Source organism: Canis lupus, chromosome 11 (genome assembly GCF_048164855.1).
Source record: "Canis lupus baileyi chromosome 11, mCanLup2.hap1, whole genome shotgun sequence".
In the NCBI taxonomy this organism is placed as follows: Eukaryota; Metazoa; Chordata; class Mammalia; order Carnivora; family Canidae; genus Canis; species Canis lupus.
Genome location: NC_132848.1, coordinates 34,141,242 through 34,165,385, shown reverse-complemented (window position 1 = coordinate 34,165,385; position 24,144 = coordinate 34,141,242). Strand labels below are relative to the sequence as shown.

The 24,144-nt window shown below is 46.3% G+C and overlaps 1 protein-coding gene and 2 long non-coding RNA genes across 7 annotated transcripts in view; all 3 read left to right on the top strand.

Moving 5' to 3' along the window:
* LOC140642959 (uncharacterized) overlaps nt 1–18,173 on the top strand; it is a 43,906-nt gene extending 25,733 nt beyond the window's left edge. Inside the window, exon 4 of the long non-coding RNA XR_012039335.1 lies at nt 17,598–18,173. This is a non-coding gene — a long non-coding RNA (uncharacterized lncRNA). The remainder of the gene's footprint in view (nt 1–17,597) is intronic.
* The window catches only part of ABTB3 (ankyrin repeat and BTB domain containing 3), a 312,444-nt gene that overhangs the window by 27,786 nt on the left and 260,514 nt on the right, over nt 1–24,144 (top strand). The window lies entirely within an intron of this gene.
* On the top strand, nt 200–5,712 carry LOC140642960 (uncharacterized). Its single transcript, XR_012039336.1, has 3 exons — nt 200–649; nt 2,298–2,436; nt 5,548–5,712. It is a non-coding gene; the product is annotated as an uncharacterized lncRNA (long non-coding RNA).

The following is a 24,144-nucleotide window of genomic DNA, read 5'->3' as shown; positions in this document are numbered from 1 at the left end:
ACATCAAGACGTGGACTCTCAGGTGGCTGAGCCGCCCAGGCGCCCCCTGAGCTGGGGTTTGAAAGTTGAATAGTTTTGTGAAATTCAGGGAGAGGGCACGGTATGTGTGAAGGGGTGTGGTAGGGTCCTCTGGAGGGTTTACCACAGGCATCCCCATGCTGCATTACTTGTATTTAATTTTAGTTGGGTTTATGTGTGTGCGTGTGTGTGTATGGGCACATATGTGTGCATGTGTGTTTATGTATGTATATATAAATATGCATATAAAATATCCATATCTGTGTATATATATTTATTACTTATTATTATTTTTTTAAACAGAGACCTCCATTCAGTCTTTCACTTACCGGGTATGTCCTGAACACCCAATGTCTGCCAGACAGTGTTTTTTTTTTTTTCTTTTTGAAGATTTTTTAATTTATGAAACCCAGAGAGAGAGGCAGAGACATTGGCAGAGGGAGAAGCAGGCTCACTGTGGGGAGCCCGACGGGGGACTCGATCCCAGGACTCCGGGATCACACCCTGAGCCAAAGGCAGACGGTCAGCTGCTGAGCCACCCAGAGGCCCCCAGACAGTGTTATAGGTGCTACGGCCGTGGTGGCAAAGAGAACAAAAGTGCTGAACAAGAGAAATTGCTCATGAACTTACGGTTTGTGATGTTTACTATGGGGAGGGGACACTTAAGTGAGGTGGGGGGTTTGGGCAGAGTTCCAGGCAGAGGGAACAGCTGTGGGTGTCCTCTGCCTTCCACTGTGCTGCTCTGGGCCAGCCTGCCTTCCTGCATGGTCAGCCCTGTCTGAGGTCACTCAGCTGCAGTAGGGGTGGGACACCTGCCCCGAGTTCTCTGCCTGTCTGGATGGAGCGCAGGAGGCCAGGCTGCCATGGGGGATGGTCAGCATCCAGGCCTTGACCCAGCACCTGTTTTCTCAGGATGGTGAGCACCCGCTCTCTCCAGCCACCCTGCCCCCCCCTGCTGCTCCTGGCACCAGGAGATTTGTTTTCACTTAGGGAGAACCTGGCCCCATCCACAGCATCAGTGCTGTTCCCGGGAAGCTGGCCCTTTCCCAAGAAGAGGAATGTGGGGCAGCAATCTCACTAATAAGGAAGTGTGGCTGGGATTCCAGGGAGGGAATGATGACTCAGAGAAAGGTGCATAGCGGGTTCCCTGGGTGCCTGGCATCTGCATGCATGCGTGCTGCATTCATTGACTCCACAACATGTACGGGGCACGTGGGTGGAAAGATAGAGGCTCACTCTCAGCTCTCCCACCCACTAGCTGGGTAACCTCAGCAGGATCTTTAGCCCATCTGAGCCTTTGTTTCTTCAGCTATGGGAAAATGGGTATGACTTCTCAGAGTCAGGTGGATGAGATGAGAGGGGATTTTGGGGTTAGGATTGCCATATTTAGCAAACAAAAAGGGTGCCAATGAAATTTTGCATGTCAGATAGACAAGGAATATTTTTTAGTGTAAGTTAGGTCCAGAATACTGCAGGCTTATCTGACATTCAGTCTTAACTGTGCATTTGGTATTTTAATTGGCAACCCTACCTGGGGATAAAGATGCGGGGGGAGAAATATCTGACTTTAGGGGCACAGTGGGACAGGAGTGGAGAACAGAATCGCAGTGCAGGGCGATGTGACTCATGTCAGATGTATAGACTGTGCTGTGGAAACACAGACAGCCCCCTTTGGGCTCTTAAGAAAAAAAAAACCCAAACTCCCCCTTGCCGAGTCTGGTATGCTTATTGAACATACCGAATGATGGTGGGATTAAAGCCACGAGAGCACAAAATGCAAGCGCATTAGGTGAGGTGGAGAGTTCACATTTGCTTTCCATCCAGTAATCTGGGAAAATGAACTGTTTTCTTCCCTCTCAAAGCACAGGAGGATCTTTGCTGATCAGCAAACAATCTATTTCTTCTGCTCACTTTCTATGGACCATTTTAAAATAAAATGAAATTAATTTGAGGGGAAACTACATTGTTCCCCGACTTTATGAGATGTGCCTCTCACAGATAAAATGCTAATAATTCATTTTTCTGCTTCCCTGGAGACCTAGAGGTAAATTTGCCAGGTGCCACCCAAGGATTTAATAGGAGACACACATTTGGAGTCTTTGATTCCAAACTAAAATTTACCCAAAGCTGCAAGCATCAAGATACTGGGGGAAACAGGTTGGGAATATTTTTTAAAAGGTGCTATCTGCCAGACATATTCTTGTCTTCCCTGCAGATGAATGGCCTGGTATTGAACGTGGCCTCATCTGCATTCCTGAAGGCTCCCTTTTCTTTCCCAGACATAGAAGGGGATATTTGAAGTTGAGGGGATTGTTTGAAAACCCCGAAATCCTGAAGACTGTTCTGGAGTCCTCTCTCTGCTTTTGGTGAAGTTGGAGTGGTCCATTGCATGGCAGTGATGGTGGAAGGGAGTTGGGGGTAAGGTTTGTGCTGGAGGGATTGGCAAAGGGGGAAACCCTAGACCTGGGGCCCAGTGGGGGAGGAGGGAGTGTGAGATAGGAAGCACTGATCAGCTACAGGATGCACAGCTCATTTTAATTGATGAGCATGTGCCAGGGCCTTTGCTGAGTGTTTTTCACGCCGAATCTCTTCCATTCCGGGCCATATCTCATGCATCCCTGCCCATCCATCATGGGTCCCTGGTTCCCTTTTTACAGACTGGAGACCCAAAATATATGAATTACTCACCCAAGGCCGCACAGCTCATAAGTAGCCCTGGGCCTTCTTATCACAACGCAAATCCCTGGAGCTTAACTACTGTGTTCCACTGCATTTGGCCATCAGACTGTCTCCTATTGGGGCTGCAGGGATTTCTGTTCTCTGCCTACTGTAGTGGATGGAGGGTTGGTGTGGCTTCTGGGGATTGCGAGCATGGGAGCTGAGGAAAGTCATGGGCCCTCCCCAAGGCATCAGCCGCCGCCTCAGTACAATGATCAGTCCAACGGAGTTAGTCAGGAGCCCTTTCCTTTTTTTTTTTTTTTTTTTAAAGATTTATTTATTTATGATAGAGAGAGAGAGAGAGAGGTGCAGTGGGAGGGAGAAACAGGCTCCATGCCGGGAGCCCGACGCGTGACTTGATCCTGGGGCCCCAGGATCGCGCCCTGGGCCAAAGGCAGGTGCCAAACCGCTGAGCCACCCAGGGATCCCCAGGAGCCCTTTCCCAAACTGAAATCCTGTTGTCCTACTGATGATAAATCATCTTGTTTAACTCCGTCACCTCTTTGTTAGTTGATTAATTCTTTCAATAAGTATCTCATGCCAAGTATATGCCCCATATGCCCCAGATACACTGGTGAATAAACAGCAGGTCCCTGCCTTTGCAGAGCTTGGGGTCCAGAGGACAGACAGCCGAGTAGACAGGCTCTTATGGTACAGGGTAAAGGAGGATATTGGGAGGGAGGCAAGTATTTGGGGTAGTGGGGTCAGGTGAGGCTTGGTGAAGGAAGAAGGGACATCTAAGGTAAGAACTGAAAGGTGTGCAGGAGTTGGCTGGGTTTAGAGGGAACAGTTTGTGCAAAGGGAGGGCATACGTGGAATGCTTGGGGAGTCCAGAGCTGTACCAACTGTCTGGACAGAGAGTGGAGTGCAGTGGCTGGGGGCGGGGGTGAGCCTAGAGTGAAGGGGGAAGAGCCTGCAGAAATAAACCAGAGCCACATTGTGCAGGACCTTGGAGGCCCCTGGCAAGAGTTTGGTGTTTGCATTCAGAGCAGTGACCTGGTCAGTTACCCAGGATGTGTCCTGCACAAGGATGCCGACTAAGGGGTTGCCTCTTGACTCACCAGGATATGGGCCCCAGTATGGGACCCGTGCCTGCCTGGAGGAGGGCATCTTTTTCTCATTCTTATCTCATTCTCATTCCCTCAAGGGTCAATGCTATCCTTGATATCAGGAGAATGATGTGAGCAGATTCATGTTTCAAGCTTTTTCCCTGGCTGTGGGATTTGTTGGGTGAAGCATCAGGGCTGGGGAGGAGACTGATGGGGGTAGTGAGAGAGCTTGTAGGCAGAAGAGGGGTGATGGCAGCCTGGGGAGCCAGCTGGAATGGAGAGAAGGGAATGGGTTTGAGAGACCGAGGAAGTCTGTGGCCTGTAGGATCGACCTGGTTCTCATTGCCTCCTGTGAGTTAGTGAGGTGAGGACATTCTAGGAGGAGCAGTACTAAATCTTTGAGGAATGCAGCCAGGAGAAGTGTCTTGCCCCCAGGCTGCTGAGAGAGCTGGAGTGTAGGTGTGGTCTCTCAGTTCTTCAGCTTAGGCTCAGATATCTGATCCAACGGCAGGAGGCCCATTGAGTGAGGGTGTGTGGCCCCCTGGCCAGACTGGAGGCCCAGAGTCAACTCATCTTAGGCTGCTCATCTGCGTTTCCAAATGGCATTCACCCTGCCTCTCTTTTGTTATACCCTGATCCCCAAACATCTGTGGACTGCCTATTAGGGTGCCTGTGTCTGTGCCCAGCATGGTGGGCGACACACATTTCTCAGGCACAGTCTCAGCCCTCAAGGAACTCACCAGTGGGGCAGTAATCAGGCAGGTGACCATTGACAACTACCTGAGAGGTGCTCAGGGAATGTTCCAGATGATCAGTATGTAGAGGGCATAACGCAGTGGACGCTGATGTGGGATCTGGAGTCAGATAGAACTGGGTTCAAAATCTGAAAACGTTTCCTGACTGATTCCAGGCAGGTCACGTAACCTCTCTGAGCCTGTTTGCCCACATGGGGCGAGTAATACTTAAGTGGTTTGCTTTAAGGATTAAACAATTCAAGGCCTGTAAGGGGCTTAGCATAGTGTCTACAAGAGAGTAACCATTTTTAAAAGATTTATTTATTTATTCTAGAATGACAGACCGAGTGCTCTTGCATGCGTGCCTGAGCTGGTGGAGGGGAGGGGAGAGGGGTCAGAGGGACAAAATGTAAAGCTGACTCCTGCTGAGTATGGAGCCCCATACCAGGCTCCATCCCACGATCCTGAGATCCTGACCTGAGCTGAAATCCAGAGTCCGTGCTTAACCGACTGAGCCACCCAGGTGCCCTGAGGGTAACCATTTTTAATATGGATTGGGACAGGCCAATTTATTTTTGTATCTTGGGTGTACAGTTTTGTGAGTTTTGACAAATGCACAGAATCAGACCAGGGCTACAAACAAGATCTAGACAGTTCTCGTACCTCCTCCCCCCAGATTCCTTTATCCCTTTGTGGTTAAACCTTCCCTGTACTTTTTTTTTTTTTTTAACTTGTGGTAATTGATTATGTCTTAGTTTTTTGTCACAGCTTTTTTTTTTTTTTTTTTTTTTTTTTTGTCACAGCTTTTTTTGAGATATGATTCACATAGTATACAATTCACCTGTTCAAAGTATTCAATTCAGTGGTTTTCAGCGGACTCACAAGAGTTGTACAGCCATCGCCACCATCAGGTTTAGGACCTTCCTCAACTCCCAAAGGAAGCCCTGTACCTTTAGAAATCACAGACTGTTCCCCCTACCTATGCCCTCCTTGCCCTTGACAACTGCTCATCTACTTTTTGCCTCTAGGGATTTGCCTGTTCTGGACATTTCGTGTAAATGGACTCAGACGATCTGGGCTTCTGTTGACTGGCTTCTCTCACTGCACAGCATATTTCAAGGTTTATCTGTGCTATAGCATGTAGCTATACTTTATTACTTTTAACTGCTGAATAATGTTCCATTGCATATGGATATGCTGTATTTTGTTTAACTGTCAGTTGATGGGCACTTGGGTTGCCTCTGCTTTTTGGCTATTGGCAATAATGCAGCTATGAACGTTGGCATACACGTTTTTGTGTAGATGCGTGGTTTTGTGTGGAGTTCCTGGGTCACAGGGTAACTGGATGACTTTTTGGGGAACCGCCAGACTGTTTTCCTCAGTTGCAGCACCATTTTATGATCCCACAATCAGTGTATGAGGGTTCCTTCCTCTCCACATCCTCGCCAACACTTGTTATTATCCGTATTTTTGATCATAGCCATCCTAGTCGGTATGGAGTGATATCTCCGTGTATCTCCACATACACACCCTTAACCCCTGGCAATCACTGGCTTACTCCCTGGCCCTAGTGTTTTGCCTTTTCTGGAATGTGTGAGCTGTGACCGTACGATACCCAGCCTTTTGCTTCTGCCTCCTTGCACCTGGCATAATGCACTTGAGATTGACCCATGTCACTGTGCTCCCTTTCATCGCTGAGCTGCATCCCATCGCATGGGTGGTTCACCCTGGGAGTGAGCCCCTGCTCTTACGGACAACAAAGTTGGAGGGACCCCTCGTCCAAATGGGTCGATGAATCAAAGACTAAGTCTCTCCCCTCACCAGAGGTGTTTATAGTTTGGGAGGCCTTTTCTAAGCATCCCCTGCCCCCTGCCCCTGGCTGCCAGTGTAACAGGATACCCAGCCTGTTCCTCTTGTGGGTCCCTCTGAGCTGGTGTCCAAAGTCAGCAATCTAGGGTCCCTCGGGAGTGGAGACCCACTGGGATTAGAATCTCTGTGTTGTGGCTCCGACATGCCATGGCAAGGGGTCTTCCTGTGTGGTGTGTGGGGCCTGGGCCCCTGCAACAGCCGCTGCTGGGGAGCCTGGGCCTGCTGTCTGGCCTCCTCCCTTCTCATTAGGGAGCCCCTCAGCTCCTGGGGCTCATTAATGAGGCCATCTTCTCGTTCCCTTATCTGTTTTCATGGCTGGCTCTGGGCGTAGGGCTTTGAGCACTGGCCGCCTCCTTCTCCCCAAATCCGGGTGCGGCAGCTTTCCAACCGTCTATTAACAGGCACTGGGAGAATATGATGGCAAGATAATAAAATAACAGTGAATTTGCACCTACAAGGTTAATTATCTACATCAGAATCCAGGAGGTAGACATGATCACTTTATACAGGAAGAAATCAAGGTCCCAGGTGAGTAAGCAGCTCATCCAGAGTCACCCTGCTGGTTAGCGGCGGGACTAGAATTTGAACCCCCATCTGTGCTCTCATCCATGATGGATGTGTCCTTTGCCTGCCACTTCATGAGTCCCTTCTACCACCTGTGCTTTATTTATCTGTCTTTATTATAATCAACTTCACACTTGCAAGTTTTATCAAAAACATGTCCAGTGCACAAAAGCATGTGACACATAGAGGATTGGATGCACTAGCTGTATGTTTTAAATATATATGAAAATAAACACATAACCCAAAGTAGAAGTGTTTATCTCTGTATCACCTAAAACCAGATGGTGTCCACCAGCGATAGGCGGACCACACCTGGGGGAAGCACAGGATGTGATGTGCCGGGAATTGTTTACAGGTCTGCATTTCTCCCTTCAGTGGGGAGATTCAAGGAGGATGGGCCTGTGCTGCATTTATCTGGGCATCCCCACCACCAGGCACTCTAAGTTGCTACATCATTAATGACTCAGTGACAGAAGGAGTGGGTGGTGAAAGGACAGTGAAGAATGAGTGGCATTTCCGCCTTCCTTATGGAAGAGGCTGGAAAGCAGCCTCTTTCCCTGACCATTGAGACAGGAAGGCTGGCAGGGTGCTGGGGCCTGGTGCCAGGTGGATACGGGTGTGTAGAAGGGATGATGTCTGCAGCCATCGTGGAGATGTTGGGAGGCTGGCATTCTTCATGTGAAGTCCATCCAGCCCTCCTGTGCTCTTGCTTTGTAGGACTGTGCACACTCTCATCTTATCACTGTCCTTCCAGCCACTTTACTTTGATCCCTGAACATGGGAAAATCAGCCAGCCTCTGGTTGTGTCTGAAGCCAGAAGAGTACCCACCCTGTGTGCCACTTCCCACCCTGTGTGCCACTTGCTGTTTTCCTTCTTCATCTACCTTTGTTTGCAAAGTCTGGCAACACCCCAGACAGATTCTGCACCATCTCCTCTAGAGGAAAGTGCAGGGAGCAGCAGTCTCAGGAGCAGCCAAGACCGCAGAGCCATGTTTCATATTTGGATAAGTCTGAAGATCTCTTCATGAACCAATCAGTCAGCATTTGTTAGGACCTGCTTGTGCCAAGCACTGGGCTCAGTACCCCCTCAATTCCCTCATACTTCAGAATCAGACCCTCTTACTAGGCACAGGCACTGAAGCCAGAGCTTCATTTCTGATTTTAAAAGAAAAAACAAATGTTTATCAAAGCCCAGCTGAATGGGGGGATGGGGAGAATCTGAATTCAGCCCTGAGAATACAAAGATAATGAGTTCCTGCCTCCCAGGAGTTCAGAGGATCTAGAGGAATCTTACTGAATTACAGCTTGGGAGGTTGCATATGCATTTGGCCGTGTCTCGAAACGTCACTGTAATTTGTACCGTTAGAGAGACAGCATATTACAGGCAGGCGAGTGTCATTCATGAATCCAGCCAGTATTTATGGGGCATCTTCTGCAAGGATGGCAAATGTATGGCACACATGAGCTCCCATTCCGACAGTTACTCCACGGCAGGTGTCTCAGAGGTGGCCTCAGCATCCTGCAGTGCGAGGCCTTCACAGTTGGTATCTGAAGTGAAATCTTCAGCCTCTGCGCTGTTACTTGAAAGGCAGTGTTGTTAAAATGTCCTTTCTTGGGCGCCTGGGGGGCTCAGCCACTTAAGTGTCTGACTTCGGCTCAGGTCATGATCTCGGGATCCTGGGATCGAGCCCTGCGTTGGGCTCCATGCTCACGGGGAGTCTGCTGGAGATTCTCACTCTTCTTCTACCACTCCTACCACCTGTACTCTGTCTCTCAAATAAATAAGTAAAAATCTTTAAAAATAAAAAATAAAATGTCCTTTTTGGGGCACCATATTGGCTCAGTTGGTTAAGCATCTGCCTTTAGCTCAGGTCATGATCTCAGCATCTTGGGTTGGAGCCCCGTGTGGGGCTCCCTGCTTGGGAGGGAGTCTGCTTCTTCCCCCGCCCCTGCTTCTCCCCCCTGCCCTGTTTTCTCTCAAATAAATAAATAAATAGTCTTTTTAAAAATAAATACAATATCCTTTCTTTCATGAAATGGTGGTGTTTAGAGCACTGTACGGTATCACACTAGCTGTGATCGTTCATGTCCAGGGCCACCGTTCACCCAGGCAGGCAACCCTGTGCTCAGAGGCTTCTGGTCCACCATATGGGTCCCTGATTAGACAGGAGACGTTAATTGGAGTTTCTGAGATTTTAAAGCTCTTACTTGGCAAAATAACAAAGTTGGCAGCCATGTTGCTAATCACAACTATTAAAAGAATATTACTTGTCTGTAAAATTCCTTCCTTCCTTCTTTGCTTCCTTCTGCCCTTCGTACTCTCTCCTTCTGCTTCTTTTCCTCCACCTCCCTCTCCCTTCCCTCTCTGCTTTCATCATCCTCCCTCTTCCTTCCACAAATACCAGGTTACCTACAATACACCAGATGCTATTCTGAGATATAGCAGTAAACACACCAAGAAAAATCTCTGCCCTCACAAAGCCCATAGTCTAGTCAGGGAGATAGAGAGAAATAAAACCAGTGATATAAAATAAATAGTATGCTGTGAGGGTAAGTTCTACAGAGAAAAATAAAGCAGAGAAAGCCTCACTGAGGGAGTGACATTTTAGTAAAGACTTTCAAAGAAGTTAGGGAAGAGCTACACAGATAACAGAGGAAGAGCCTTCTAGGCAGTGTGGATAGTATGTGCAAAGGCCCTGGGGCAGGAATGTGTGTGGCATGTTTGAAGAATAGTGAGGAATCTGGCTGGAGTTGGTCAAGCAAGGGGAAAGTATAGATGAGTTCAGACAAGTAACGGGGTGGGAACCAGGCCTTGGAAGGTCCCAAATAATGGTTCTCAAAATGTAGTCTCAGAGCCACTCCAGATCTGCTAAATCAGAAACTCTGGGGGCGGGATCCATAACCTTTATTTAAACAAGCCCTCCTGTGGGCTTCTGTTGTGAGAGCCACTGCTATCAAACATTTAAGCTACTCCTGACCATCCCTACAGAGTCTGCTGTTCCCTCTGGTTTATGGAATAAGACAGAGGGGCAGTCATCTTTGAGTTATCTCCTGACTTCAAGAAATGCCATAATCTTAGTCTCTGGAAGTTGACATTCACACTAATAGAAAAGGTTAGATGCTGAGCCTGTGCTTAAACCAAAATTGGGTGGGCTGTAGGGGACAGGAGGTGGGAAGCAGGGAGGCATGGGCTGATGCCCCAGAGATGGGGTCATTGATGGTTAGAGGAGAGAGGCCTGAGGACACCCAATCCTGGCCTCAAATTGGTTGGAGAATCAAAGCCTACAAGGCAGGAAATGACTCCTAATGAGGTATGTGTGGAGTTCTTGCAGGTTATCTGGACTTTTCGGCACCTGCTCCTTTCCAGATTGTGCCTCTGGGCTCAGAGCTTTGTGGTACCCAGAGAACACTGATGCTGGATAGATGAGGAGGGTGTTGGTGGCCTAAGTAGATGTAGGGAGCATTGGTAGTATAGATGGGCATAGGGGATGGCGGTGGTGTAGGAGAGCTTCAGAAAGAGATGGGAGCTGGTTGGAGGAGGATGGGAAGAAGACACACCTTATCAGGGGCTTTGAGGGACGAGGGTATGGACCATTTGAGGAGAGGGATGTGTCTTATTGGTCTGAAGCTGAGCCAGTGGGATGAGTATAAGGACCAGATCGGAAAGGCCTCAAATGCCACACCAAGCAGTTGGGACTTTAACCTTTAGCAGGCACCCCCAAGTCCCAGGCACCTGTCTCCTGTTAGTTGTTGCCAGGCCGTGCCAGGCTTCTGGGTCATCACTTCTCCTTCCCAGCCAGCACTGCCAGTCCTGCAAGGGCTCCTGGGCCCTACAGAGCCTTCCCTGACTTCTTTCAAAACAGCCAGAACAACCAGACCCTCCATTGGCCCGTCAGGGGAGACTCTTGACTATATGAGCACAGTCCTATTGACCTAATGGCTCTGTTTCCAAAGAAGCAAGAGGCAAAAGTTGAGCCCCTCAAAGGAGTTTTCTCCATCAGCCACTGTGTACCTGGCTTTTAGAAAAATGAAAAATATCTTCTTTGCTTATTTTAGAAGAAATACAACAGGGAGAGATTAGAGCATTTTTACATAAGCAATAAAGGAAAAAATTAAAGTGACCCACTATACCACCATCTAAAGTGTTAACAACTGATATATTTTTTCCAAATTTTTAAAAAAGAGTTTACTTATTTATTCATGAGAGACACACAGAGAGAGGCAGAGACACAGGCAGAGGGAGAAGCAGGCTCCCTGCAGGGAGCCCGATGCAGGACTTGATCCCAGGACCCCGGGATCACACCCTGAGCTGAAGGCAGACCCTCAACCACCGAGCCACCGAGGCGCCCCTCCAAATATTTTTAAACATTTAATATTTTTCTTACAAAATAGTACATGTTGTCCTACGCTTGTTTTTTTCACTTAACAGATTACGAACATCCGTATATATCATTTTTTTTTTTTTTTTTTTTTTATTCATGATAGTCACAGAGAGAGAGAGAGACAGAGAGAGAAGCAGAGCGAGAAGCAGGCTCCATGCACCGGGAGTCCGATGTGGGATTCGATCCCGGGTCTCCAGGATCGCGCCCTGGGCCAAAGGCAGGCGCCAAACCGCTGCGCCACCCAGGGATCCCCGTATATATCATTAATACTGTTTGGCAGTGTCCTTTAAAATTGTCATACTGTGTTCTGTCTTATGGTCGGTTCCCTGGTGGCAGACCTTCAGGTTGTCCCATCTTTGATTCTATAAACTGCTCTGTAGTGAATTACCCTGTAATATAACTCTTCATATGTGATTGGTTATATCCTAAGGATAAATTGCTACCTGTGGGATTGTGGAGTTGGACCAGCCAGCTCATAAAAGGCCTTGAATGCCTGCCAGTAAGATTGCTGTGACACTCGCTGAGGTTGGTGATAATCCAATAAACAGCACCTCCTTTCTCTACACCAGTTCTAATACAGCTGGTGGAGACCGGAGACGCCAGGCAGGTGGAGATGAAAATACTCCTTTTATTACTAATAAAGCCTCTAGTCTGGAGAACACAGCTTGGACATGCAGTAACAATGTCCTTCCCGATGCTAGACCCTGCAACTAATCAGGTGTAAGTGCCTACTTGTGAGCCTTTCTAGAACGCTGCAGTTCTCTTCCGGGAAAGCTGTGATGATGTGGGAGTTCTGCAGGATGCTTGCTTCCTTTGGGCGGCTGGCTTCCAGGGAGAAGGTGAGCGGCAGGCTGAGCTTTGCCTGTCCAGCTCTCCAGGCAAACTCACCAGCCAGATGAATCATTCCACCTCCCTAGGGAAGGAATGAGTAAGAGGGAGAAAAAAAGCCAGGAGAGTTATACAAATGGATGTCCCCCCACAAGGCAGGGAACAACCACAGACGGCAGTAAGTGTTCTCTAATAATTATTCTTAAAATGACAGCTAATTTGTATTGCACACTCTGCTAGGCGTTTTGTGTGCATCTACTCCTTTGATCCTGCTAACAATGAAATAGATATTCTGGCCATTCCTATCTTGTAAATGAGGTTTTGGAGGATTAAGCGGTATGTCCCAAATTTTGGTTTGGGCTTGTCTGGGCTGGTGTGGGAAGAGCTGGGATTCTCACCCAGGCAGCCTGACTCCAGAGACCACTCCGGCAACCATTAGGAATCTGTCTCTTGTCATTGGCATCATCTGACTTTTGAAAGGATGACAAGCCCTCAACTTGGGGGAAGCGTCAGCCAAGAGCCCGACTGGCAGGCTTGTCAGGGTCCCCAGATTGAAAGGGCACACCCCTCATGACACGCGGCAGACCTTCTGACCAGCCCTGTTCCCATGAAACTCATTAATTGCTTTGGAAAGAACCACTTAACCAAGTGTCCTAAATTACGACCAGCAGCGATTATGACGACTGCACAAAACAGAGGGGACCTTGACAAGTGTCCTTGCCCCAGAGAGGACTGGGAGAGACACACTCAAGTTCCCAGTGCGAGTTTCTGATGATTCCATTTTATCTGGGGGATCTCCCAGCCACTCATTAAGGATTTGCTTTGATTTAGGAAGAATATAATGAATCTGTTAAAGAAATATATGTGTTTTTTAATTAGGAAAAAACATGTATTTGGGGGGTGGGTGAGAACACTAATTATACTTCTAATTGTGCCTGGGGCCCTTTAGAGCAAACTCTAAGGATTTGGGTAAAGAAAGAAACAGGGTTTTTCTTTAAGTGATTTTCCCTAGTTCCAGGCATTTCTCCAAAGAACAGTCACCTCTGCTGTAACCCATTTTCAGTTTTAACTGCTTTCTTACAAGCAGAAGCTAGGCTGGTTTTCTTTTTTTCTTCTTTTTTAAAGCAAGCAATCTTGGTGTTTCTTTAATTACATGTTCTTATAATTCTTTTATTCTTTAAACATTGGCTAAGATATATCAAGACACTTATAGACCTTGATGTTTATGCATTAATATATTTGATTAAAAGTATTAGTGGGGAAATAACAGGGTATTGAGAAAGAGCATGGATTCTGGAGTCTCAGTTCCTGGGGTTCACAGTTGGCTCTACCTTTTCATAGCCGTGTGATCTTTGTCAAGTTACCTAGCCTCTCTGTGCTGGTTTGTCTGTAAAATGGGGATAGTAGCACCCCCATCATAGAACTGATAGGAAGATTCGTTGACTCTTAGAATAGGCTAGCTCATGCTACTTATTGCTGCAGTAACAGACAAATCCTAAATCTCAGCAGTTGATTGCAACCGAAGTTTCTTTCTTACTCATGCAAAGTCCTCTGAAGACCTGGATGACTCCCAGTGCAGCTGCCCTCTGTGTGTTGTCTGTACGTCCAGACTGCTTCCGTTTTACAGCCCCTCCATATCAGCATGCTTCCATGCTTGCTCCTGTGAAGAAGACAGATTATGGGGAATTATGTACTGGCTCTCAAACGCTTCAACAGACAGTGACACAAATCACTCTGCTTGCATTTCATTGGCCAGAGCAAACTGCATGGCCGTGCATAAATTCAAGGTGGCAGAAATGGCCCAGAAGGCCAGGAATATGGGTGAGCTGTTCTGTGTGTACCACCACATGTATACTTGCTCACGAGGACAGTGCACGGCACGTAGCAAGCATGAAGCAAGTGTAAGCTATTGTTGAGGGCTCCCGCTGCCAAAATATAATTTTAATTGTTATTAAGGCTGTTTCTCATTTCTTGGTAGTTTTGGTCTAAAGAATAACTTCCATGTGCTCAAACAGGTCCAAATAGACTCCCTCAGGAAGCAGTGGGTAGAGAGTACACTGTCACAGTGGTTGCTCTGGTGCTCTGGCACTTAGTAGATGGCACACATTTAGGAGGTAGCATGAGCAGCATTTGAGAACATGGGCTCAGAGTTAGATGCATCCCAGACCAACACCTACTGAATGAGTGAGACCTTGACCGGGTGATTTAACCTTTCCTAAACTCAGTGTAATCACAGTTCAAGTGGTCTGAATAATGCTGTTGGCACAGGGTTGCTGTGTTAAGTTAGTAAGGTGATAGATATAAAGTGTTTGCAGAGCCTGATAGAACAAGTGTGCCTGCCGCTTGTGCAGTGATGGCGATGACGATGGTGAGTAACAAATTTTCCTGAACCCGCAGCTTGCTCATTTGCAAAGTGGGAGTAGTAATATTTACCTCTTAGAGCTTTTTGGATCACATACGCGGAAACTTAATACACAGAATCAAGATGACAAAGTTTTTTTTTTTTCCTTTTCTCTCCACGTGCTTCATAATTATGTCAGGTTTTGATCCTGGTCTAACTGTAGGGGAGCCATCTGGGGGGTTTCACTCCTTCCTTGACTTCCAAGGTTATTGAGGTACATGAGCAGAGGTAAACATAGTAGCTACTCAGTAAATGTTGGTTTCCATCACCCTTCCCCTGTCCCACCATGTCCAACTCCTTGATAAAGTGCTATTCCCATGATGGGATGGAATTCTAGACATCGGGGAGGGAGATGTTTCATGATCTTAGGTGGGCCCAGGCTAGGCACTGCACAAATCACAACAGCTGACTGCCCATTCTACCTGCTGTGGTGAACTGAGGGAAAGGTTGTATTTCATCTAGGAAAGAATAGCATTCACAGAACTCAACCACTTCCAAAGGAGGGCTGGCAGTCAACAACCACCTCAAACTGGGATCGGCCAACAGTTGGGGTAGGTGCCTATGGGAGCCAATGAACCAATGTAGGGATACTGCATCATGAGAACACACCACAATCCCTGAAAGCATTGCTGCCACCAGCACCTTTTAGGCCATACTCTCTCTTCTAAAAGGTGTTTGAGAATGTGCCACCTTCTCTTTGAAGCCTTTTCTTCACCTACCCAGGCAGTTGGCCAGTCCTTGCTCTGAGCCCTATTGGAACCTCTATCAATATCTTTTGGTGAGCCTATGGGGGCAGAACTGGATCACATTCATCTTGGCACTCTGGACACCAGCACACAGTAGGTGTTGCAATCAACTCAAAGAGCACACAGGTGATTATTGGATGAATAACTGAGGGAGGAAATCTGGGACCTTGAAAATAACTATTTTCCAGAGAAAATTTCTTGCAGGAGTCTCCTGGGAAGGGAAGAGTGAATATTTTTCTCTTCTGATGTCTTTAAAGAAATAAAGAAAGGCAAAGGATGGGGTGCCTGGGTGGCTCAGTGGCTGAGCATCTGCCTTCGGCCCAGGGCATGATCCTGGAGTCCCGGGATCGAGTCCCACATTGGGCTCCCTGCAGGGAGCCTGCTTTTCCCTCTGCCTCTCTCTGTGTGTCTCTCATTAAAAAAAAAAAAAAAAAAAAAAAATATATATATATATATATATATATATATATATATATATATATATATATATAATCTTTAAAAAATAATAAAAGGAAGTAAAAAAGGAAAACCCTACCACCAGGAAGCACCACTGCAGGGTACCTCGTGAGGCTGTAGTAAAGGTTCAGGCTTGGGGAGAAATGCTTTTGGTGATTGATTAGTCATGTCTGCTGGGGAGAGGGTGTGGAGGAGGGTAGCGCTTTTGCCTGACACTGCCATCTCTCTTCAACCGTTAACTAGCAACCAAATTAGTGAAAATGCAGCTTCAGCAGTGAAGTATGGCCTTTTCTCCAACCTTTAATTGGGATATTTAGCAAATGTGTTTTACTATTAAAATTAAAATGGGGTGGAAAATAGACTTCATTTTATAATCCATATTGAGTATATATTGGTACCCTGTAACAGAAAGTATTTTTTTAATGAACGAGAAGGAAAGCAACCCCCTATATCTGAATGACTGATTATTCTTTCTAGCTAGAAAGGGATTTGGTGGTAGTCCTGGGGACAGGGAGGAGGGACATTGCTTGCTTACCAAAAACCTCCTAGAGAGGTGGGTCAGTGTCCTAGATAATCCTTGGCTTTAAAATCAGAGCGTTTATATTTTCCTCCTAACTGTATTTTAATTGAAAATGTTCAAACCTGCAGAAAATTTGAAGCAATAGGAGAATGGATACCTATATGCCCTTTATCTTTACCTTGATTCGCCAGCTTCTAGCATTTGGCACATTTGCATGCCTGGCCTCCCTTGCTCTCTCCCTTTACACCCACACACTCTTCTGTTTTGCTGAACCATTTATAAGGAAGTCTCACCCATCATGACAGTTTACTCCTAATCTTTACTCCCAATGTTGCAGTTGCATTTCCTTAGAATGTGGACATTCCCCTATAAAATCTCAAGACCGTTATCACAATCAAGAGACCTAACATTAATAATAGTATCACATCCCCCCAAATTAATATTAATTCAATAATAAATAAATCTACTATTCAGTCCTTATGTAACTTTCCCCCAATGCCCCAAGAATGACTTCTGTAACTTTTTTTTTAAAAAGATTTTAATCCATTTATTTATTCATAGAGATGCAGAGAGAAAGAGAGAGAGAGGCAGAGACACAGGCAGAGGGAGAAGCAGGCGCCATGCAGAGAGCCCGATGCAGGACTCGATCCGGGGTCTCCAGGATCATGCCCTGGGCTGCAGGCGGCACTAAACCGCTGCGCCACCAGGGCTGCCCAGACTTCTGTAACTTTTTAAAAGTCTAGAAAGCTGGGGTGCCTGGGCGGCTCAGTTGGTTAAGCGACTGCCTTTGGCTTAGGTCCTTATCCCAGGATTCTGGAATCAAGCTCCACATTGGGCTCCCTGCTCAGTGGGGAGTCTGCTTCTCCCTCTGCCCCTCCAAAACTCCCACCCCACTCATATTCTTTCTCTCACTCACTTTCTCTTTCTCAAGTAAATAAATTAAATCTAAAAAAAAAAAAAAAAAGCCTAAAAAGCAATGCATTACATTTGACTACTTTATCTCTTTAGTCCTCCTGCCTTTTTTTTAAGGTAGGGAGAGGGGAGGGGCAGAGGAAGAGTGAGAGAGAGAATCTTAAGCAGGCCCCATGCTCCACACTCCACAATGTGGGTTCTTAAGCCCCATGCTCCACACTCCACAATGTGGGGCTCAGCCTCACAACTCTAAGACCATGACCTGAGCTAAAATCAAGAGTCAGATGCTTCACAAACTGAGCCACCCAGGTGCCCCTTTTAATCTAGAACAGCTCCCCTGTCTTCCTGTGTTTTCGTAACTGACTGTTCTTGAAAAATAACCAGACTACTTGTCTTGCAGAATGTCCCACATGCTGGATTTGTTCGATGGCTTCCTCCTGGTTATAGTAAATGAAAGATGTTTGGCCGGAATACCCAAAGGCATTACTGTGTACTTGTTGCTGCGTCCCACTGGGAGTCCACAGCACCTGGCTGTCCTGCAGTTGGAGACATACTTAGATCTCTTGATTAAAGGAGGTGACTACAAGATCGCCCCACTGTAAAGACACAATAGCTACCTTTTGTAGCTATTCAGTAATCCATAGTGATACTTGGAGAGCATGTGAGAATCCTGCTCTCCAGCCATCTTTCTCCCAGAAGCCCAGGCATCTGTTGCGAATCCTTACCTGAGCTGAATCTTATGCTGAGGATTGCAAATTGTTGCTTTTGTAATTCTATTGTTCCTTCCACATTGATTCGCTTGCATTCCAGAAAACGCTGGGTTGATTACTTACCCTCTTTGAGCTTTATCCTACTTATCTATATATAAAGAGCATAATAAGAGATTTCCTATAAAGATTAATCTTGAAAATGAATGTGAAAGAACCTTGTATCACCCATTTGATAATTGAAAAGAATTACTATTGTTTACGTTCTGTGAGGGGGTGCCTCGAATAAAATGAATGTATTTATTTAAGTTGGTGGTTTCTTCAGGAAAATGAGCAAGAAGCACATAAACAGTTCCGTTCAACAAATATTTATAAGCTGCTGCTGTGCCTGACACAGGACCAGGCGTGGAGATAAATAGCTCAGTGCCCTGGATTAATTCAGTGCCTAGTGGGAGAGAACTCAGACTCAGGTCTGCCTAACTCCAAGCCCAGCCCCTTTGCACTACACCGGGGAAAGAAAATGATGGCAGGGAGCCTGCCTGGTGAGCTGTTGGAGCTGAGCTGTGTTTGTCTCTCAGGGTGTTGTGCATAGTCATCGCTATGACATGGCTGGGCAGTGGAGCTCCAAGCCAGCCTGCTCCCCATCCCTCCACCTGCCAGAACCCGGGAAGCTCAGGCTGTGGGGAGCACTTGCCCGAGAGCCTTGCATCATCTCTTGCAGGTGTGGACCTGGGCTGGTCATTTGTTCTCAACTCAGGTCTTGTCAGGAGCCAGGACTACTCCCCACTGGGGAGCATACAGCGATCAATGCCATTGGCTTGGAGTTGGTCACAGTTGGCGCGTTTCCATTCTTGTTTCTCCAGTCAGGAGGGATCTTCTCTCAATTACAGAGAAATGGGAGAGATTGGTGGTAGCTGCTGTGGCTGTAATTTATGCCTTTGTACCCAGGAGGTGTAGATGCTACAGGGACTGTAAAGCGAAAACCTGTCTGGGTCAATTAGCACTTGGGGAAGAGCTTATTCTTTTTATGGAAGAGTAATATTCCAGTGTGTGTGTGCGCGCGCACATGCAGGTGTACCAGTCTTCTTTATCCATTCACGTATCGATGGATACTTGGGCTGCTTCCGTATCTTGGCTGTTGTGAATAATGCTGCAATAACCAAGGGGGGTGGTTATGTATCTTTTTGAAGTAACACTTCCATTTTCTTTGGGTAAATGCCCAGTACGGGAATTCCCGGATCCTATGGTAGTTCTCTTTTTAGATTTTTGAGGTGTCTCCACGCTGTTTTCCATAGTGGTTGCACCAGTTTACATTCTTGGCACCAGCACATGAGGGTTTCTTAACTATACTTCAATATTAAAAAAAGAGAGAGAGGGGATCCCTGGATGGTTCAGCAGTTTAGTGCCTGCCTTCGGCCCAGGGCGTGGTCCTGGAGTCCCAGGATCGAATCCCACATCAGGTTCCCAGCATGGAGCCTGCTTCTTCCTCTGCCTATGTCTCTGCCTCTCTCTCTCTTTCTCTCTCTCTCTCTCCCTCTCTGTCTCTCATGAATAAATAAATAAAATCTTTAAAAAGAGAGAGAGAGAGAAACCAAAAACTTGGTGGGGGAAATAGAAGCACTGTGCTAATAGAAGATTGATTGGCCTGCAGGATTCAAAATGCCGACCGAAGTCAACCTAGAATAGTTATTTACACTCTTTCCACTTTCCTTTTCTTTTTGATCTTAGATAGAATAGAGAGTTGAGTTATTCATGCTTGCGGATTCATGGAAGTTTCATCATCCTCAGTGTGAGGCTCTCTCCCATTTTAGTTCTTAATTTTTTTCTCTTCCTCTGTGATCTTCCCTCCCCTAAAGGGGCACATTTCAGGTGTTTGACACCCTCAAACAGGTATGTGTCTATAAAACATGTATTGTTGCTGTGTGTGTGTGTTGTTGGTTTATGGAAATGATATTGCCCCTAGGAGTTTCTTTTGTTCTGGCCATTTCACCACATTCTCACCGTGATTTTAAGATCTATCCCTGTTGTTGGCTGTATATCTGGTTTATTGCTTTAACAGCTGCAGAGTTGTATCATTAAAGGTAGGCTAAGTTATTCTGCAGTGGCAACTCCAAAATCTTAGTGCCTTAAAATAATAAAGGTTTACCGTTTGGCCATATTCTGTGCCCATCAGGTCAGTAGGAGCTTTGCTTCACATCTCACTCGGGGGCTTAGGCTGATGGAACCTCCACCATTCACCATGGCAGAAAGAGGGGAAAGTGGCCACTCCCTGGCTCGTAAAGACTCTGTTCAGAAGGCAGCAAACAGCACAATGGCCCAGAAGTGTCCTAAAAAGGTCATGTAGTCATTCTCAACGTCATAAGCGGTAGAAACTATAATCCAACCATGAATCTAGAAGGAGGAAGGCTGAAAACAATTAGTGAATGGTGCTAACAACTACCACATAGTAGGTACCCCACTCTATATTGCATTTATTCATTTTTTAGTGATAGGCACCTAGTTGCTTCAAGTCCCCACTATCACATGAATATCCTCCTACTTGTCCCCTTAGGAACCTGGGCAATCTCTCTCTTTCTCTGGGCTTTATCTCCAAGTGTGGGTTTATTGGGTCAAAGGATTTATACGTACTTGGTCTCAGGAATCACCAGCAGATGAGTCTCTAGAATGGTTGCACAAAGCTCAGCCATCATCAGTAGTGCATGAGGGTTCCCATTTATCCATATCCCCCCAACCATTCTGGAGGCCTCAGCATTCTCATGTTGCCATTCTAATGTGGCAATAATATTGTAACTACACTGCAAATACCTTTTTCCTCTCTGCCATTTCTCTCTGTTAACTTTGTCCATGGTGTCTTTTGTTGAACAGGATCCCTTAATTTTGAGGTAATCAAACCTACCAACTTATTTTGCTTTGTGGTTTGTGCTTTGGGGGATCTTATTTAAGGGGCTCTTCCATACCTTAAGTTCAGAAAAAGAGTCTCACGCTTTATTCCATTAGGTTCGGAGTTGTCCTTTCACATTTACATTTGTCATCCATTTGGAGTCTCCTTTTATGTATGATGTACAGGAAGGATCCAAATTCATTTAGGGATTCCAGTTTTCTCAACATTGCTAGAGGATCATTCCTTTCTCCATTGATATGAAGTGCAACCTCTATCATAAATCAGGTTCTTCTATGCATGAGTTTCTTTCTGAGATTCTTATTCTCTTCTGAGTGCACTGAGCTTTACCATTCAAAAACTGAGGCAGAAGAAGGCTCTGTTTTGCAGAATTTGTATGGTGTGTTCTGAGGAGGGGAGCCTTGATGATCACTTACCAGCCATGTGAACTTGAGCGTCTTCTTCAACTCCTCTGAGCCTCTTTTTTTTTTTCATCTGTTAAACAAGAATAATAACATGCACCTCCTAGTCGTGTCCTAACAATTAAATGTTATGATATATGCGAATGCATACCACTTAATAAATGTTATTTCCTCTTTGATCATCATTATCCAATGATGACTTTAATGATGCTGTAAACCATTTCCCCAGGCTTCATCAAGCTATGGGTATATGTTACTCCAACTCCCCAAATGTCTTGCCCCCACCCCCACCTGTTAATCCATGACTCGCACTCAGTTGTTTCTGGGAGTCTCCATGGTGGCCCATGTGGCCTCATGAAAGCTTCCCATTGGGCTTCCCACCAGCACACCTGTGGGCATGGCAGGCTTTCCATGGAGCACCTGCTTTGTCCAGCTGTACAAGGCTTGGAGACAAGGGCCCAGCCCATGGTAGATGCTTAGCTAAGTATGTTGAATGAGTCATCAGAATGCTCCTGTGGCCTGGCCATTTGTGCATATGATCTTTAGGGACATGTAGTATTTCTGCTTTGCTCTCCTTCCCTTCACCTCAGCCTTTTCCCCTGAAATGAAAATAACAAAAACAAAATAAAGCCAGGTGTCTGGGCCACATACGTGAAGGAAGTACCAAAGGTTTTACAATGAGGCTCTGGGGTGGGCAGTCTGCTAGGGCTGCTCAACCTCAGTTGCTGGAAGTGGTTTTGTTTAAAGTTCACACAAAGCTGGCTTTGTGAAGGTACCTTTTTGGCTGCCTTTCAAAAAAAAGGCTTGAAAAAAATGTATAATTTAAGCTTTTGATCCTTTGGTCATGTATCTGTTCTGTCACCTTCTTTCCTGAGTCTTGGAGGGCCGTCACCCTGGGTGAGAAGATACAGCAGTTCCTCTTGACAGCACAGTGGCAGGGAAGGGCCACCACCTCCTCCCAAGATGGTGGCCCTCAGAGGGCGTGAATCCACCTGACCCACCTCCTCTTCTCCTCCCTAATGATTGTGCTTTGAAGCAGTGCTGGCACAGCAAATCCAGAACACTCTTTTTTTTTCTCCTCCACTTTGTGATATTAATAAAGCAGTTCCATCTCTCTCTGGATTCTGAGACCTGTATGCTTGCCTTTGGTTTCACTGCAGCTTGACTAGCAAGTGGGAAGATCATTCTGGAAGATCATTGGTGTGTCTTAATGTGACTAAATCCCGTCTCTGGGTTGCTTTGGCCATGCCCACAGGGTTCTTCAAACAGCCCACAAAACATGTTTGTGCAGGGTCCTGGTCAAAGGAGACAGGAAGCCTGCCCAAGAGCTGTGCTGAACATTCTCTTGAAGGACTGGTTGGGAGCAGAAGGACATTTTACCCTCTCTGGCCAGTCCTTGTGAAGGAAGGATTTGACTGGCAAATCTGGTTCTAGGATGAGACTTTTTCACTGCCTCCCTGTCAGCTTCCCGAGATGGCCTTGGTGGAGCTTAGGGGAGAGAAAGTGTGACAGTGGGCAGGGGAGGGGCCCTGAGCCCAGAGCACCACCCTGATTCAGCCAGCCACCCCCTGATTTCAAGTGGTGGCACCTTGGCTGAGTTTCTTTCTCTTGATTTTTAGAAGGTAAATACATACTTAACATGATGAAATTGAGTCTGTTACTCCTCCTTCATTTCTACTTTAACAGTGTAATGTAGTTATTATGTTTCTGTGTTAAACATTAAAAAGAAGGACAGAATTCATTCTTAAAGCTACACATCCACCTAATTGGTCTCTACTAACGCTTGTAGGACAGACACTTGGTACATCTGCCACGTGGTTTCTTTGTTTAGGGCAGACACAATCAATTGGGCATAGCACCTATTCTCACTGAGCTCAGACGGGACTTCAGGTTCCTTCTCAACACTGTTCTCGGCAACCACTGTTGATCAGAGTTGGCATGTGAGATGAAATCTTCACGCTTTCCTGCCTTCTATGTAATCATCCTCTTCATAGTTCTTTGTTAATTCTCCTCAGTTGGGACTTTGTACCTTATATTGTTAATTAGATATATGTTTTAATTTTTCTGCTACCCCATAATTTGCTTGACTCATGTTTGCATCATCCCAGCTCTGCTCTCTGGTCATCTCCAACAACTACTCATTGAACCAATGAACGATTGCCTTCTCGTTGAAACTAAGAAGACAGTGTTGAAATTCTCAGACTCAGCTCTACATCTTGCTGCCCTCTCCTCGGCAGTGCTTATCCCAACACCACTGCAGCAATACTAATGCAAGACCAAAGAAAACACATAGAACTGTGGTTTCCCAGTGACCCAGAAAAGAGTTCCTTTCTGCAGACCCAGCAGTGGGATGATTGTGAACTTCAGTGTCAGTGGTGGCCCGTGATAAGATGTTTATTGATACAATGGGAAGGGACTTCAGCATTGTGAGGTCGGGGACGGGTGGTGGTGGTGCATAAGACAAATATTTTGCAGGCGGTCGATATGGCAAATCACCATTTAGTAATGGCACGGTCGCAGTTTGGCCCCCATGACCCAATATGTACCTGGCTTAGGCATTTCCCTCTTCACGTCATCAGAGGGTGGTGTGTCTCTGTTGTCTGCACACATCTGGGTTGGCACCCGTACTAACAGCCCTAACAGTACCAAGCATCAGAGATTCGGTTATCATTATAGACTCTCTCTCCTGAAATGAATGAAAACCGACCAATAATTATAAAATAAAAGCTGACAGCACATTTAAACTCATTTCCTGCCCAAAACCAGAACAAAGTGGGGACAGTTTGTCTCATGTAAATTTTGCAATACAGGAAACCGCCTCCCCTGAGCCAAAATGCAGTTCAGCTTGGTGTCTTCCTCAGCTCAGTTCCAGCAAACGTGTGGCACTGAGGGGTTGCATACAAGGGCATGACCTGTGTCCTCAGGGAGAGTACCCTCTCT